The sequence below is a fragment of the Pinus tabuliformis genome, chromosome 4_2 (assembly GCF_031772625.1).
Source record: "Pinus tabuliformis cultivar Carrire ecotype Pingquan chromosome 4_2, CPIR1, whole genome shotgun sequence".
Lineage (NCBI taxonomy): Eukaryota > Viridiplantae > Streptophyta > Pinopsida > Pinales > Pinaceae > Pinus > Pinus tabuliformis.
The window spans coordinates 289,752,151-289,767,776 of record NC_142304.1 but is presented as its reverse complement, the minus strand read 5'-3'; the positions used below and the strand labels follow the sequence as shown (position 1 = coordinate 289,767,776).

General features: G+C 36.5%; 1 pseudogene; it reads right to left on the bottom strand.

The window, feature by feature from the left end:
* Positions 1–11,646: 11,646 nt before the first annotated feature.
* On the bottom strand, positions 11,647–14,952 carry LOC149169132 (pentatricopeptide repeat-containing protein At4g14050, mitochondrial pseudogene; annotated as a pseudogene).
* Between the last annotated feature and the right edge of the window lie 674 nt (positions 14,953–15,626).

Sequence of the window (15,626 nt, the reverse complement as noted above, 5' to 3'; positions counted from 1 at the left end):
GCAAGAATGCCTCATCCCTTAGTGTTGCAAGCCATGATAAATCAATACATTAAACAAGCATCAAACATTTAGAAAAAAAGATTCGTAAGCAGACACTTATCTTTGATAGATTGAGCTAGGCAATTGAGAATGGGACTTCGACTCTCCACCTAACCTTAAACATACTGTAGCTAAACCTTTCTTGTAGTAGTCACCCCTGAGCCAGATTCCAGATATTGAGGATGAGTTCTTAAGGGATTAAATCAATTTCTCTAGACAAAACAAGGACTCCAAAGGACCATCCACCTCCACCACTGGCTACTTCTTGCAGTTAATATCTCATAGGGGAATCTATAGGTCCACCACCTCCACCCTTCAACCACTTCAATAAGAAAATGTGGCTCTACCATTACAGGGTAAATCAAGGAATCCATAGGGTCACCTCCACCCAAAATTGAATGAGGGAATCCATAGGTTTATCACCTCCACCTGAAATTGAATGAGGGAATCCATAGGCTTATCGCCTCCACCCCCAACATATTATTCTGGTTCCACCCAATCCTAGGAATCCATAATCAACTGTAAAATCCATAAAACAAGCAAAATGGAAGGCTAAATAACTCTCCTTAGCAGAATCCAAGGCCTCCACCCAAGTTGTCAAGGGAATCCATAGAAAACCATCTCTACCTCGAGTCTTACAAGGAATCCAGAAACTATTGTCCTCACCTAAAAGATATTCTTCCACCTCCCAATGCTCAATCGAATGTTTGCTCCTCCTTACCTTTTGGTAACGACATAAAGCGATGTGCGCTTTTCCTTCCGTGCTATTTTTTCTTTCTTCCTCTTTAATGTAGCCAATGCTTCCGCAAACCTCTCCCTAATGCTTTCTTTCATTTGCATTGTTCATGAAACTTCTCTTTATGTTTTCTTGCATTCTTATTTTTCTCCGTATGTGTAGAATGATCATCACATATGAATGCTCTCCTTGCTAATGCCTACCTCCCCCTGCAATGTCATTCTCGATACCTCCTTCAGTTCCTTCCCCAAACACTCTTGTCACCCTTGACTTCTCCTCTCCGTCATGATGGTTCTCATTTCTTAGTGGTGGTGGGGATGATGTTGGATCAAATCCCTGCCCCACTCTCCTATTGGTTGACCTCAACTATCCATGTTTCCAACGCAACCCATCCTTCTTAAATCTATTTCCTCTTTGCCTTGTGGATTTATACAAGTAAGCATGACATTGTTTGTCCTTGTTTCCTACATTAATTTATAAAAACAAATCCATTTAAGGCACACCTGCCAGCCTTCAATGGTTGTCATGAAACAAGTCAAGGTTCCTTCAAATCCCAACCAATCTCATTTATCAAACTATGGAATCCGTGTCCCAATTCTCATGCCTTTTAATTTATATTCAAAATACTTGAAAGATTTAAAATGTTTGCAAGAGGGGGGATTTTCCCAAAGGGGTTGTCACATGATGACACCTTAGGAGAAGACAAGGGGAGAGAGACAGAGACAGAGAACATTTCACCTTGGGGGTTGGGTAAAATATAGTTTGACAGATGGACATCTTTATATTGTAGAGCACTCCACGTGGGATTGCCTTGCTGGTTACTTCTATGGACTTACGTCGGCTTGTTTTATTTTATCTTTCTTGTCCTACTTTGTATATAAATGGAGGAGAGAAATCTTGTATTCATTGTCACTATTATACTTTATTATTTATATTTCTCTTAGAGATATCTTTTAGGGAGCAAGACATTAGGGTTGATGATGATGACAACTTAGGAGAAGACAAGGGGAGAGAGAGAGAGAGAGAGATTGTATAGATTAATTTTTTACGAGGTTAGGTTTTCTCTTTCGATGCTAGAGTTTGTGCCATGCATGTAAACACTATATAAAAACATGAAATTGGGGATGATGGTGATTATTATGTTTCTTGTTGTAATGAAATCCTAGTAGAAGACATGGAAAGTGGAGCTAATGCCTTGCAGTATTTTGGAGTCTTATTCTTGTGGGATGTGAGTTTAGGAAAAAATAATGGAAATGTAAGCTCGATTAGTTTTAAGCGTGTTTTGATGCCTTGCTTTGAAGAAGACTTTATTATTATAACATAAATGTTCATGGAGCTCTTGGTGCTAGAGTTGATGCAAGAGTTGAAGCCCTAGGTTTTGAGGATTCAAACTCAAGGATGAACATGTAGATTGGGAGGTTAGTACTAGAGTTGTATTTCCATGTACTTGTATGATGCAACATGGCTAAGGTTTGTAAACCCTAAAGAAGAAAATAATTCTAGTGCATGGAGCTTGTGTGATGTTAATTGATATATATGCCAAGGAGTTGCTAGTGTTGATATTATCATGTTGAATATTTTTGGTAGAGTGACTAGCCTTGATTGGGAGTGATTCCTAACTAGAATGAGTTTGTGGCTAGGTTGTTCTTATAATGGTTTCCCTGGCTAGGTTGGAAGAGATTGACGTGTACCAATTTTTGATAATGTTAGGCTATGTACAATGTAGTTAATCATATATATATATATATATATATATATATATATAGATTCTATTATAGTGTGTCGTAAGGGTTGTAACATTGTGGTATTGAAGTACACTCATATGGTATATATTCACTTATGCTACTAGGTCAAATTGGATTATAGAGAAGTGAATGTAATATTCCAAATCAGATTTAAGGTTGAAATTTCATTAGGATTTGATCTAGGGAACCTCAAGTACGTGAGTTAAAATTTTGAAATTGCATTAATGATTAGATTCTCAAAATTTTTATAGAAACCCTATATGAAAATTTTATTGATATTTCATAGATACATTGTTGATGGATTTTTTTTCTTTTCTTTTCTTGATAAGAGAATATTTGAAGTGCTTCATGCACTTCACAAAGTATATGCTCATTTCTCCTTGAAGTAAAATTACGATTTTTTTCTTCAAAAATAAATATAGCCCAAAGGGTTAGCTGAAGTGATTGACATACTTCACAAAGGCCATTCAAATTCCCAATCATTTTGAGTGATTGGTTGGTTATCCAACCAACAATTATTCAATGATGCATCTCAATACATAGAAAGGATATTAGGGGTCATAAAAAAAAAAACCTTCAAAGAAGCTCTCAATTGTTGTCATCCCATCAAAACTTATCTAATGAAAGAAGATAGTTTTTGGTAGTGTTTCATCTTCAACTTGCATTTTATACCCTTTGGAAAACATTATGTTGATGGAGGAATAGGAAACAACTCAAGAAAATAGTTAAAAGTTAATTTTGGATGAGTTTCCAAGGGTGATCCAACCTTTATAGGCACCCATTGGACTAAATGGGTCAAACCAAATGGACTAGCTTATGTGGTTGAGTGCTTTGAGCTTCATGCAAATGGCATTGGGGTTGGTCCATCAAGGTAGTTACCTTTATTACATGTCTTAATGTCCTTATAGGGACGGCACCATAATGAACATTGATTGGTTTACACTGAGTACCATCCATGAAATATAAGGAAGTCATGGAAGTGTGTGAGGGTTTCCTCGTAAGGTTTTCCTCGGAAAAAATAGATAGCCAAGAAAGTTAGTTCAATTAATTGTTGCAGATTTTGTTAGGCATTTGTCTAGTTCCGTACAAGCAAGTGCCTAGTTTTATAATAATAGATTTACTAGGGATTCCATCCATGAATGTGGTGAATCATCCCTTTGGTTTTACATTTCTCCACAAATTTTCCACACACATATTTATAATGGGATTGTTGAGTGGTTGAAAACTTTGAGATTCATGTAGGAGTTCTTAAAGTCGATTCCTCGACCTAGTTGTCTTTGTTGTGTGCTTCACTTGATGTCTGAGCCTAGTCAAGTTCTATAATTAACATCAATAGGCTTGCATTGGATACCATCTACAAATGTAGGAAGTGCTAAAGAGATTCTCTACGTGGTGCTCCTTCAAAAGTGTGCACCAACAATTTTACTAGAGATGTTATCCACGAATTTAGATAAGCATCCTTTAGATTGAGCTAATTAGTGGACAAACTCAACTTTTCTTATGTATCTATTTCTTTTTGATGAGCCAAAGTTTTGTCTTGATTAGACTATTTTTTAACTTAGGTCATTTTAAAATCAATTAAAACCCTTTAGGGAAGTGTTTCAAGTTCTCATTAATTAAGTGGAAGTATAGCTTTCAGGGAAATTCCCACTAGATTTTGGAAATAATTTATGCCAAAAGAGAGTTGAATTTGTCCACCTAAGTTATGTATGTCTAAATTAGAAAAGTTATAACATGTCTAAATATCATACCACTAACACGTAGTTAAATGACAAATAAATCCTTCAATTTTCATCTTGTGAAAATTCAGTGGCTATGTTTTTCAATATTAACAATAATTGCAGTAGCTTTACATTTGTCCTACACAAAGTTCTTGAATTTATTAATACCTGGCAATGCTTTGTATTGTTTATTGAAATTGGTCGCCAATAATTGCATTGGATGTTAAAACTTGATGGTGGCTCTCCTATAAGAGCTTCCCACAAGAACACCCATTTGAGAATGCATTGCTACAAAAACCAAAACTTGGTATTCTATAATATAGAGGAAAAACAAAAACCTTAAAATTATTTCCAATGCTCTCAATGACACTTCCAATAGTCCTCAATATGAAGGTGATTAACACACCTCTACAATTACCATTGTAGAAAGTTGTGACATAATTGTTTTACCATTGAATTTGAAATGACAAATATTCAAAATTACTCTACAACACCCATCCTGTGAGGAATGGTGGTTAAACCTAAATGTATCATGGTAATTTACCAAACATTATTTCTAGAAGGAAGTCTATTTATTGTCATTACAAATTCCCTATATTGTCATCCAAACAATTATTTTTCATCAAGAAAAGATCATAGTTTTTCATTAGATAATGAAAACATTACATTATGTTGATGCATCTCTATGCATTCCAAAAATCCTAACTATAAACATAACTAGAAAGATTAGCTTGAAACACACTTAGGATCAGATTGTACACTAAGTCTGATTTGTATACATAAATAGACATATAAAGATCCATATTCAACTTTATACACATAAACAACAATCATCCTTGATCATGAGCAAAAAAGAAAAAATAAAAAATAAACATCAAATCTCCCAATTACTAAGCCTATTGTAAACCATCAACGAATGACATGTGAAAATACTCTTGTGTGTCTTCACCTAGTTATTTAGTGATTTTCCAAATTCCCATAACTTGAGCAACACCTTTCTTAGATAATGTGTTTGTGGTTGTGTTGCGCTCCTTGTAGATGTGATAACAAGAAACATGAGCAAAAACATGTTTTATGTATAGAATCTCTTCCAATATAGGCAACGATGTGTGACTGTGACATCTTTGAGTCTCATTGAACCAATGAATGACAACCATGGAAATCCAAAAATCTGTAAGGATCAGCATTATTTTTCAATAGCAAACAATAGGAGGTGCTTTAAAGCTAAGAACTCCCACATAGTTGTTTGGTCCTCTTCCCTGACCAATATAAAGTTTGAAAGAGTGATGTCCCTGAAGATAAAGCACTTCCCTTCCCCCACATTCACCACCAATGAGGGATAACCCATCAATATAAATCCCAAGGAGTGGAAGTATTGGTTGCTTCAATTATTATAATTCAAGGAGCATGTGAAGCTTTCGAAGAAGGTAGAAGGGAGAAAATGGCAAGGACCTAAGCAACCACCCTATCATAACATAATAGCTTATCCTAGAAAATAGATTTGTTTATGGCGATCCACACTCCCCAATAGAGAAGTGGAAGAACAATCTTGTACTACTTTACATGTATATGTTCCTACTAGAGATCCTATGCTTCAGGAAAAGATTCCCATTGCCAGACTGCTCCAAGTTCAATCTTATTTCTACCCATACCCCCAATGTCAAGAGGCATGTCAAAAAAAGGTGGGCCACAAATTCTTTAACATTTTTATAAAGAGTGCACCAAATAGGCCCTTCTTGCCTTTTTGTAAATTGTCCCAAGTGGGAATTTTGTTTTCAAGAATGCACCACTTTAAAACCTGGGCCTTTGTTGGACATCTTAGTTTCCATATTTTCTTCCACGACGACGCATGGGCCTCTAGCCTACTAGCATTGATTAAATAAAAATAACTAATTTTGCGTGTCTATTCCCTGAAGGGAGAGTGGATCTAACATAATGTATCCTCCCTATCTTTGAGATGCACACGTGATAAATTTAGAACAACAATACAATTTTACCATTGTTCCACAAAAGCTTCCAGAAGATTCAACTGGAATGCATCAGCCTAGCTTTGAGCCCAATTGGATGTGCGCAAATTCTTAGCCACTTGGTTAAGAGTTACAGGCTTCCATTGTTATTTAGAAAGTTTACCAAGTCACAAGGGAGATGAAAGTTTTCCCCACAGCCAAGCCACTTGTCATCTGAACTATCTGTAATGCCATTCATCTACAAAAAAAAAATATTATGTAATTAGTTATTGACAATGAACCATTAAAATATTCACAACAATTCAACATTCAATGTAATCTTTTGATATTCACTTCATGTTCTCAATGCACAAGCACATCAGAATGAAAGTCTGTCTAGAATTTACCACTAGTATAATTTGGAGTTTGAAATTCTTCCATGCATAAGCACAATTAATATCAAGGTCTTCCAATAATGACATTTAAAAAAAACTTTTACAACTAGATACCCTATATAGACATAATAAGAAGTTAAAATTCAAGTTATAATTGACACTCTTGTTGCCAGATGATGCACATAAAAACCTCAACCAATACATCATTTTAGCAAGCATCATGAGGGCATTTAGAAAATACTTTTCATTCAAAATACTAAATGCAAAACCAAATCCTTTGAGACTTGATAAGTAAAACCTTAAGCAATTTTTTTACCCTAGATTGAATACCCTTTTATCGCACCCAAAAAAATAAGAGCTAAGAAAACCAAGAGCTAGGAAAGTTGTAAATTGTATGCTCTAACAATTGATTTTAATGAGAAAGTATGTTGCTCTTAAGCTTGTGTATGTGTGTGATTAATTAAGTTAGCATAACCTTTGTAATAATACTTATTTCCAAGTGCCTGCACATAGAAGTTACTGATATAGGGACATCACACCCAAACTATTTCACATCCTTGTATACTTCAAACTTGTAGAGGGTTGGTAGCCAAAACTAGATCTATTATTGTCAAAGTGTTATGTCATGGCTCACTACTTTAACGTCATCGATGTACATTTTAAATATCACGCTTTGGTATTTTGGTTAAAGATCTATATCCATAAATAAAAACTAGGTTTACTATAGTAAAAGCTTGTGTCATGACTCACTACATTAATGACAATATGTACATTACACCTTGCTTTTATGCTTTGGTTAAGGATCCATATCCATAGGTTAAAAGTTACCAGTTCTCAATTGCAATAAAATGATGACCATTGGTTCACAAAAGCTTAACAACCAACTTGAGGCTTCAACGTAATACAAGTTACAAATGAAGCTTCAATCATTAAGTTGAGAGTCAATGAAAGTGAAAAACTCCTTTCAATTTCAAGTAAATCGATATTTTGGATATGTAATGACACAAATAGGCTTCAAATAATCTCTTTAATAACTTTAATATTAGGTTGATGGGAAAGAAGCTCTAAAGAGGCCATTTAAAAACTATAATGTCATCATTGTCATTACTAGTATGAAATGGATTAATAAACTGGCCTTGAATATGGGGGATAAATGCAAAGTCACATACATTTCAAGTTAAAAACATGCATCAATCTCCTTTATAAACAATTATGACCAAATTATTTAAAACATTGTGCCCAAATCCAAATATCATTTTATTTGTTCAAGGTCCAATGATGACAAAGCTAATGATAATGCATTCATGTTGAGGACCTTGGTTTGGTGGATCATAGTCAACGGGCAATAGTTTGAATGGTTGGGAGGTTGGGCTTGCACTTGCCCCACCTAAGTTCAAATCCCCAGTGATATATTTAGTTCATTGTGATAAAGTTAGAAAGGTACAACGCACCCCCCTACCCCCAAGATTGGGAACCTCCTCACACCTAGAGGTCTTGGCACTTGCTAAGTCATAAATTATTAGGATACTTCCCACCTAACTTCAAATCCCCAATGAGACGTTTGGCTCATTGTAATAAGGTTGGAAAGGTAGACACCCCTAGAAGTGAGACCCCCCCCCCCCCACCCGCCTACACCTAGAGGTCTTGGTGCCTACTAAATCATAAATTATTAGTATATTTGACTTGCAAGCAATTGGATATACTTTAGGGTTATAGTGACAACTAATTGATTTGATCCCAGGTCAGCTTGATGAGTTACAAATTTCCCATGGTGTAAAAGGAAAAAAGTTAGAGATCCATATCCATGTGAAATTTACCGATTTCCCACATTATAAAAGGAAAAAAAGTTAAAGATCCATATCCATGTGTAAGAAATTTCGAAATCAAATCCCCTTTTACATGCTATAAAATAGCAACTCTATTATATCAGCTATTGAAATGATAAAAAAAAATAATAATAATGTATAGCCTGTCAAAGACACGGATTACATCTTTTCATAGGGATCCGTATCCATGTTTATGAGGTTTTGAGTTTAACGTTTATACTTTTCTGGACATGGGTATTGTTTGAGCATTGTGTGCTATTTGACTTTGAAGATTATTCGATGATCTGATTCAATAGATGTACTAAAGAGTAGTAAATTAAGGTCATGATTTCTTCTTTCAACATGGGGTGGATAAGCAAACATTGCGATTTGGTCTATTAACATGATTTCTAATAAGTCATATTGTTACTCAGTGTTATGTTTAATTATATTTAAAAATTTGGTTTGGACCAATCTTATTCAAGTCTAACATTTTGTTTTGGCCTAACCTCAAATGTTAAAAGAATGGTTTTGGTGTTCGTTTTGGCCTAACCTCAAATGTTAAAAGAATGGGTTTGGTGTTTCGTATGTATCCGAACAGTCTTAATTTACACTGTGTATATGCATTTAGGCAATTACAAACTACCAATTTGTAACCCTTTTATCAATTCAATAAATTCTATCTTCATAGGAAGTCTATTGTTTTATTTTGGACTCATCCAATGGTGAAAAACAACTAAAATTTTGTAACATTCCTTATATAAAAGTATAGTTAATTGAATCAAACTTTAAGCCAATAAAAGCTTTGCCAATCCTAATGTTATTCGAATCCTGATGTTGTGTTTGGGAGTAAGTTCCCAGGTTGATGATAGCATCCTCCCTTAGACATTGATATTGTTAGAGGTGCCTGTGTGCAGTATTCCATGGGGACGTGTCCCCCAGGGTCTAGTGCACGCACCCCTCGCACCCCACGCACCCAGGACAGGGAGTCTACTGGGGGTGTGTTTCCCCATGCACCCTTTTTGGGGAGTCTTGGGGAGACGCAAGGGGGTGCGTTTCCCCAGTGTGGGAGAAAAAACTCCCCAAAAGGGGTGCGTCTAGGCATCCCCCCTCAAAACTTCAGTGTCTAGTATATAGTATATAATAATATACTAGTATGTTTTGCTTTCAATTTAGATTCTAGAATGATGAATGACGAATTTGATTTTTAAATCAATGTAGATTGTAGAATGATGAATGATATGGATGAATGTATTTAAATATTTCATTATTGAATTTTTTTAATTGAATCTCATGCTATGGATGAATAATGAGTATGTCATATGAATGATGTATGTATCAAAATGAATGATGAGGTTGGATCAATATATGTCATTATTTAATTCAATTATGAATTTAAATGTTGTGTGGATCAAATTTCAATTTTCAATGTATTGGTATCCATATTACTATTAGTCTATTTAATATTTATGGTCTCATTGTTGAACAATGAATATGAACTTGAATTATATATATATATATATATATATATACCCGACGTCCCCCGCACCCCCAAAATTTCCCTAAAATTACTCCCACACATCCCCTGTGTGTCTCCCCACAGCCATGTTTTCCCGCACCAGAGTCTTGGTGGAATATTGCCCGAGTGTCATGTGGACTCCCCTTGCCTGTGATGGTTGTTTTTATGATGCCGTTTTAAATGCAAGACGGTTAATGAATCCCAGTGGCATATTCCTTGATTGAGGATTTCATTCCACATTGATATGGCTACCATTGATGTATAGAGATAATAATAAATAAAAATTTAACTGGAAATGTCATAACTCATGCATCAGTGTTCTTAGAATCGGCATAGACGAGTTACATTGTGGATCATATGCTTGGATATCCTGTTGAGCGCATATGTATTTGATAACTGATAGTAACAGAATGAGTGCCTGCACATGACGATATGAGAGTATAATTAGCAGAGAGAAATGATGAGGCAGAAGAGAGCTTGTCAGCTAACCATAAAAAGGCATCCTGAACGGATGAACAGTGAGTGAAACTTCATACCAGATTGAAAGCTATGCATGTCACCATTTCAATTGATGCAACAGTTCAGTCCAAATTGGTCTTACAAAATATTCTCGCTGATGGAAAACAATAGAAAAGGTAAAAGCCAAGAACAAAGATAGATCAAGACAGTGGTATAAACCTGAGTCTGCTCCAAACTTGGTTAAACCTGATCAAACTTGCCAACACTGAGAAAATTTGACCTAGGCTTGGAGACTCTGACCAGGACTCCATGAATTTGATCAAGCTTGACAGAATTACTCAACGAGTTTGACCACGTTTATCATTTTGATAGATAAGACTAGTATTATTTTGTCTTATTATAACTGGAGTCATATGTGGTGTTTTCCCTGAAAGTTTCTAGAGCCTCATACTCTTTGCCTTTGTCAAGTCATCCCAAAGTCCAAGTCATGTAACTAAGGCATTGAAAAGCCTTGTGATATTTGCCGACAAGAATGAAAAATGATAATGCTGCTCTTTGTTCAGAGTCGGCCAGATTGAGCAATTATAATTATGCTGCTCATCAACAGGGGAAAATTGTAGTGGGACAGAATCTTACACTCCTAATTCTAGAAGAACAAATTGTGGAAAAATGCATGGAAAAACTTTATAAATTAAACCACACAAGGAAGGCAGCATCATGAGACAAAGTAGCAAAGCTAATCCAAGTTTTGAAAACTGCTTATGGCAGTGATGATAAAAGCTAAATACACAGCAGAAGAAAACTAAATAAGAAACCCACAAATAAAAAGAATGCCATTGAAATTTGGAATTTTTAGATATTGTGGTCTCTTGCTAGCATTAGGGAAAGAAGTGTGAACCTTATCTATCTTCTTTTACCTGGTACAAAAATGTGATGTTTTGCAGCTCTTAAGAGAAAGAAATCATTTTCCCAGGCATGCATTCCTGTGAGGATGCATCACCGGATGTTGAGGACACATCCCATGTCCCTGGTGCAGGATGCCCAAGCATCCTCTACTGAGAGGCTGAACTCGAAAAAAGCAGTGAGAAACAAAAGGTTTTCTCCTTTTTTTTTTTCCTTTCCTCTTGATGGATACAATTAATACAGGCATTTCTTTCCAGAGCCCTCAAAATCATTTTACAAGTAAAGGCCATGAACAATAAGAGTAGAGACAAGCATTTGTAACGCTGTCAAAAATGTTTTTCTTAAGGTTTACTATATTTTTTCTCTATTTGGGACAGGTTTCCATTACCATAAGATGGCAACCCCTGAAATTTGGGGATATCTCAAGCCATCCCAAAACTCATTCCTCCATCCTCTGCCCAATGTGAAACATAGTAAGATACTTTATCGAGCCAGCTACCAACTAATGATACCAGGTCCAAGAGAAAAACTGGGATAATCAGTAGTGACCCACTCTCCGTTATATGTATTTTTATTTCAACCACAACATTTAGAGAGTAACAGATATCCAACTCCTGTATTCCCAGAAACCAGAGCCCACCGTCTTGCAAGAAAGGCAGAATAGACAAATGTAGTAAACGCTTTTTCCATTGAGCTTAATTCAACATCACCAATAATCCTTGCAAGAACAAAATCCATCAATGAAATGATGGAAGCGGCTGACATCCCTTACAACAATTTCTCTGCCGACAACCTTGGAGATGAACTTGGTGGCTGTGTGGCAATCACCACACATACGGTGGTTCTTGATTACTCGGATGGTTGTACCAGGGGTAAAATTAATAATCCCAAATGCAATGGCCAGCTTCTCACTGTGATAGCAAAGAAGTTGCTCTTTCCTCTCCCCTTCAACATCATGAAGCACAGAGTTTGTCTCAGGGACATACCCTGCTTCCTTGATTTGCTCAGTCAATTTCTCCAACAATGTATAAATACTCAGAGTTTGTGGATGTGAAGTATCATCTACTACAAATGTATGGACTCTGTTCTGGAATTCAATCCAGCTACATCCTGGATCCTTCTTTATCCTCCTATCTCTCATCATCATCATCCTGACCTTCCCTACATCATCCCACCTACCAGCTGCAGCATAGCTGTTTGCCAACAGTACATAATTTGCTGCACTCTTTGGTTCGAGCTCCAAAAGATGTCCTGCTACCCGTACACATAACTCCAAGTTTGCATGGATTTTGCAAGCACCAAGCAAGACTCTCCAAATAACAACATCAGGCTCAAATGGCATTATGTTGATCAAATCCTCTGCTTCATCGAGTCGACCAGCATGGCCAAGAAGGTCAACCATGCAAGCATAATGATCCTTCCCTGCTTTAATATGATGAACTTCCCACATGGAATTAAAATGACGCCAACCTTGATCCACAAAACCCTCACTGCTACAGGCAATCAAAACACCAACGAAGGTGATGGCATTTGGTTTTAAACCCTCATGTTGCATCACTTCAAAAAGATGGAGTGCCTCTGAGCCATGCCCATGTTGAGCAAATCCTATAATCATGGCATTCCATGAGACCAAATTTTGCTCTGGCATTTTTTCGAAAAACTGGCGAGCATCAATAATGCTTCCACTTTTGGCATACATGTCAACCAGGGCACTCCCAATAAAGGCATCTGCCTCGAAACCTAATCTGATTATACGAGAATGGATCTGCTTCCCCGTTACCATGGCTGCCAAGTTGGCACATGCCTGAAGAGCAATGGAGAAAGTACGAATGTCCGGCATGAAAAATTTTATTTGCCATTGAAAGAATTTTAGTGCTGCCTCCCCATATGCATTCTTTGCATATCCTGCAATCTTCCCATTCCAAGTAACCACATTCCGGTTGGACATTTCTGCAAACAACCGGCGGGCATCCTCAAACCTTCCATTTTTGGCACAGCCACTGATTATTGCATTCCACGACACCACATTTATCTCAGGCATTTTCTCAAACACCTGGAGTGCTTCATCTATTCTCCCATTCTGGGCATATCCTGGAATCATGGCTGTCCACGACACCACATTCCGTTCAGGCATTCTGTCAAACACAATACATGAATCTTCTACAGAGCCACATTTTGCGTACATGGTTATAAGGGCATTATTTACGATAACATTTCCATTGAACCCAGTTTTAATCACACAGGCATGTACCTCCCTTCCCTGATCAGCTTCTCCAAGGCCTGCACAGGCACTCAAAAGAGGGACGAAGGTCGACTGCCTCGGCTCCAACCCTTCGCTCTGCATTTGTGCAAAACACTTTATAGCCTCTTTACTTTTCCCGTCCCGCGCATATCCTGCTATCATGGTGTTCCAAGAGACGGAATTCCGAGCATATCCTGCAATGATCCCGGTCCAAGACACCACATTTCGTTCAGGCATTTTATCAAACATTTGACGTGCATCCTCTATTTTCCCATTTTTCACATACATAATGGCCAGCCCTGTGTCCAAATAGGGATCAACCTCAATCCCAGTTTTTATCAAGTGGGTGTGAAGCTTCCTGCCTGATGTCAAGTCTTTCATGTCGGCACAGGCCGTCAAGAGACGGGAATACCTTTTGACGTCTACACCCGCGACAAACAAGTCCTCCTTGGCTTCACCACTAACAGAAATTACAGGCATTGTTGAAACGCATTTGGCATGTAGTTGATGACATTTGTTGGTAATTTGGGATTGAAAAGCCTTGGCCATTCTGAATGCATGAAGTGCCGATGGTAGTGCGAGTATTCTGATGGAAAGTATAATGACTTTGTTGGTACCATGTTCCATACCTTGGCATTCAAAAATTCAATCCAAAAAAGAGTTACCCTACCTTTTGGAGATAATACTTCCCAGTCGAAACCCCCACAGGTGTGTTAAATCACAAAATACAATAATGAAAATAATAAAGGAGCCATATTGATCTACTTGCAGAGCTAAAAATTAAAAACAGAGAATAACAAAACAGACGGTAGATACAAACACTGGAATAACACAGGTCTGCAAACAATACCATCACTTTATTATGAAGAAGAGATGAGCATTTTAGATGTAAGGAGCCATATTGATCTACTTGCAGAGTTAAAAATTAAAAACAGAAAATAACAAAACAGACGGTAGATACAAACACTGGAATAACACAGGTCTGCAAACAATACCATCACTTTATTATGAAGAAGAGATGAGCATTTTAGATGTTTCTTTTTTCCTAATTTTTCAGTTTTTTTCCAATGAAATAGTACGGCTTTTCTTGGTTGCCCAATGAGTGAGATGTTACTGATTTTTGTGTCATTTATGGTTGCCCACATATTTTAACCTACAGATGCCTCTCGATCAACATTGCAGCGACCCCTATTTGGTCATTTTGGATTGCAGTTTCCTGGTCCTTAGTATCGCGTTTTAAGTAAAGGTTTACCAAACAAAACGCTTCTAATTTGTCATGATTTTAAGTGAATCTAACCATTAGATTATGAAAAACATGATCTTCAAAAAAGAGACTTTATGTGAGGAATGCAAGTCAAAGGTAAACTTATCTCTGTCAAATAATTTGTTAATTACAGACTCAAATAGTGGAAGGACTAGCGAATGAACCCGAGTAGGAAGCACCAAACCAGATGCAAAAGTCCTTGACTTAGGACATGTTCTATTGTATGAGAAGTGTAAAGTTGATTGAGCCTAAAGGTAGTGTATGAGAAGTGTAAAGTTGATTGAGCCTAAAGGTTTGGTTTGTATGAGAAGGGTAAAGTTGATTGAGGTTAAAGTTTTATTTTACAATTTAGTATGAGAGTGATGTATAATTATGTGAGTGTGCTTAATTTGGAGGATAATTATCTCTTAAAAAATACTTTAAATTGAAAAAAAATTGCCAACTTACAATAAAAATATAAATGATTATATATATTTGGTATGAAAAAAATATGGTAAGAATATCTCATTTTCACTCTTGGAATTATAAAGGAGTTGACAACTATTTCTTTAAAAATATTTTAAATTGAAAACATATTGTCAACTTACAATAAAAACATCTAAATTGACAACGGATCGTCAGGACAAGTTGAATGAACAGATCTCGCGTTGCTAAGTTGAATGAACAGATCTGGCGTTGCATTAAATAGATAGAGCAGAACATAGATAGAGCAGAACCTCCAACGGCTAAATTGACAACGGCTAGATTTGACCGGAAACGGTTAGTTAGGACCGTTAATTAAATAAGTTACCTCGGTTAATTATATTGTTATTAAAATAAAAGTAAATGGACCATTTTATACACTTATAATTA